The sequence below is a fragment of the Pocillopora verrucosa genome, chromosome 4 (assembly GCF_036669915.1).
Source record: "Pocillopora verrucosa isolate sample1 chromosome 4, ASM3666991v2, whole genome shotgun sequence".
NCBI classification, from domain to species: Eukaryota; Metazoa; Cnidaria; class Anthozoa; order Scleractinia; family Pocilloporidae; genus Pocillopora; species Pocillopora verrucosa.
In genome coordinates this window covers 26557817-26561552 of record NC_089315.1, presented here as the reverse complement: position 1 = coordinate 26561552, position 3736 = coordinate 26557817, and the positions used below count along the sequence as shown (strand labels likewise).

At 39.3% G+C, this 3736-nt stretch overlaps 1 pseudogene; it reads right to left on the bottom strand.

The window, feature by feature from the left end:
- On the bottom strand, positions 1-3736 carry LOC131773429 (putative leucine-rich repeat-containing protein DDB_G0281931; annotated as a pseudogene).

Below are 3736 nucleotides of genomic sequence, written 5' to 3'. Positions count from 1 at the left end.
CTAAGAAATGTTAGCGACTTCAACGTATCTCTTCCGTGCACTGTTAACGGACAACAAATTACTTCTCTCTTCATCATCATTGCTTCTACCATTTCTTGCACTCATATGACGGTACCCAGAGAAATTTCCATCTTTGCCTTCATTCCCACAAGTAACCAGACGGTAAAAGATTATGCCTACAAGAAAGAGTAGAATACAGGAATTGACAATCATTACAACCCAAACATACGCTGCTGAATACATCATTAAGTTTTCCACAGCCGAGAACCTCAACAGGATAAAAGACATGGACAGTACCAACAAAACAAGAGGCTCGAAAAAGTTTTCAGAAGCAAACTTATAATGGGAATCATTATAAGGATGCAAACACAGATGAATAACAGCAAAGCAAACCAGAATTATCCAGACAACAAAGGTTTGTAAAGTAGAAGATGACGAAATCATAGACAACGCACTGGCAAGCAAAACGCGTCGGAGAAGCATGACGATCTCAAAGTACCACTGATACCTTGGTTTGTAAGGTAAATACGCAGGACCAAGCCATGTGTCAAGTTTCTCACGATCTTCTGGGCTCATGCTGTTTCTTTTTCCAAAGAAAAAGAACATGAGTGAGGAGAGAAGCAAAGGAAACCCAATCACGCAGACCACTACAGAGACAAAACCAAGAGCTAAGAGTGTTCTGTAAGTAACAGATGTGCATTCTATCCAAGGGAAATTTGGCATGTAAAGAACATCACGGTCATTTTGGCATGGGCGTAAGATGGAGAGAGTTTGCTTTACAACTGGAAAGTAATTCAATTCAATTCAATTTTATTTGTTAGCAATACAATATTATCACAGTCCTAGGTGACCCGCAATTAGCAAGCTATTCTAGGCGGGCCACCCTTCTAAAACAAGTGCTGACTCTGCTAAGGATCACATACCGATACAATTAAACAAAGATAATCATTAATAAAAATACAATTGTTAAATAAAATAAAATAAAATTAAGTCCGTTGAATAATTAAATAATCAATTGCAAAGTTATCAAGATATATAATACAATTGAAACAAGACTTAAACGAAGAGTTACTTTATCAAGAGATATTTACAAATTTCTGAGCAGCGTATATCAACATTTTTTTGGTAAGTGAAAGTAAAAGTAAAGTAAGTGAAACTCAAACAGAAAAAGGCACTTTGACGGCATTTAAAGTGAACATTTTCCATTCGTCGTTCTTGGGGACGAACCTTATTGTAGCTTAGCATAACTATAAAGTAGACACCCACGAGTGCCAAGCAACCCATTGGAAGAAGAAGAATAAAAGTAAACTTGCCAACAGGATTGAAAAGAGAAGGAAAATCGCACGAAAGTGAAGGGAAATACAAATTCCAGTAGCTGCTCAAGTACTTCTGAGCTGCAACGATCTTTGGAGGCCAGACATTGGAGCTCGATACCATAAAATCCATGGTTTGCATATAAAACACTGCAATGCTGATAAGAGACTTTGTACCTTTTCCTCGACTAGTCATGCACAGAACAAAAACCACCAAGTTTAATTTGAAAACCCAAGTGGGTAAAAATTCCAAAAGCATAAAGATCAACATTAAGAGGAAATGTACTGCTGTAACAAAAAACCATTTGATAGGACGCAAGTTGAAATAAAGAAATGACCAAATTAAAGCAGAACAAGAAAAGAAATGGCAAAGATAGGGATGAACACGTAGTAGTAGGTAAGTTCTCCTTTCACACATGGATAGCACAATCCGCCAATTTTATAAAATCCTTCTTCACAACGAGAACAGAACCTGTCAGTGTTTCCTGAATGGCAGATACAGGATTCATTGCATTTTGTCATCAGAGTCGACACCGAACGCATGTTATTGGAGGGGTGAGAGTCGTCGCTATGTGTTGTGTCGAGGTGACAGGTACAGGAAGCTAGTGGATTGCAAGTAGCAGGTACTGGACATTTGACGAGATGAGTAACATTTTTAGGATCAGGAGATGGCCAATAGCCAGGAGCTATCTTCATAATGTTTGGACTAAGGTCTTCTTGGACCGACACAGTAACTTGGTCACACGTTCCACCATCCATACATGATTTGCATAATCCAAGGCTTCCGTAAAAATGTGGATCACAAATGCAATATCTATACTCGTAAAATACAGGATCCAAACGAATGCGACCATTGTTGAACGTTAGGTGTCCTTCGGGACATGAAAAGTTGTCGCCTTTAGGTGGTCTGACCATCCTTAAAAAGTCTGGACGAAAGGCATCGGTCGATACGCTGTTTCCTTCACGCATGGATGGATTTCCAGAAATATCCAGGTATTGGAGGGAGATTAAATTCTGAATTCCTGCCGGAAGGCTTCCTGACAGGTTATTTGATGAGATGTCAAAATATGTTAAATATGAAAAGTCATCAAAGAAAGCTGGTATGGCTCCGTAAAACTTGTTACCTCGTAAATCGCAAGTGGACATATCCTCAAAGTAAAGCACGTTTGCAGGTAAGGGACCCTCAATATCGCAAAAACTGAGATTTAGAACCGATGGACGAGGATGAAAGTCGGGCACTCTCGAGAAGAGCTCCAAAAAGCTTGAAATATTAATTGCTAAAGTCCTATTTCCTGCAAGCGAAATGGATAATTTTTCAGGCCTGTCTGGTTTGGTAGACCATGGCATCCCGTTGTTTATCGAGGAAAACTCGTTCTGTGACAAATCAATCATGGAGGGCGGATAACTGAGTAACTCACCAGGAATGTCTCCTGTGAGAGAAATAAATAGAAATAAAAAGTCTCCAATGCGTCCTCGAAGTCTTGGGTTACCAGGCGTGCAAAGCGACAACAAGTTGCGTATCCTCCACAGATTGGAAGGAAGAACACCATCCAAGTTGTTGTAAGCCAGCATAATGGTTCTTATATATGAATTGTTGTAACAGGTGATACCATACCAAGAGCAGTGGGATTTTGACCTGTTCCATCCTCCACTATCATACCATTGCCGGCCATTTGTAGATGTGTAAAGGTCAAGAAGAACATTCCTTTCTTGCTCAGGTGTAAACGAGAAATCATACGTTAACACAGGGAATGTCCAATCAGAACCGACGAGCCTTTTTAAAAAATCATGACCCTCGATGCCCAGGAACAAATCATAATCTAGAATTAAAGAATATGAAGAGTCATTATAAAGAAAATGACTAGAAGAATAATTTTGTTAATGATTACTCTCCCTTGGGCAGGGGAGGGGAAGGGTTGGTGATTGGTGGTAGAATCCACCCCACGAAGATTTGTGCGGGAATGCCCCGCCTGGGTACATACCTTTCGCGTTGAAAATGTAATTTGACTAAAGAGTTACCCGTGTATATATTTTATTTGTAGAAAATGGAGCCCCTTTCATGTAGGTTTAGTTAAGCAACAGATTCCTCAAACATGTTAAACATTTATGTACTGCAGCAAGTTCGCTTTAATGCATGGCGTTGATCCAAGCCGGAACTAATCAATTTAAAAGGTGTGTTACCGCTGAGATTTACTAATCAAAACCTAAATTATGCCACTCTTAAACTGAGGTAAAGGCTTCCGCCTTCATGAATTATTACCATAAGAAATTTAAAGGGTTTTTTTAAAATTCAAAGGAATTCTACGCAGACCTCTCTTGTACACCTTTTTATGTAGCTGATGTTTTTGAAGATGAAGATGATGCACAATAAGAATGGAGCTTGATGTTTAATGAATCTGCGACGAACACGTACCTTTCAACAT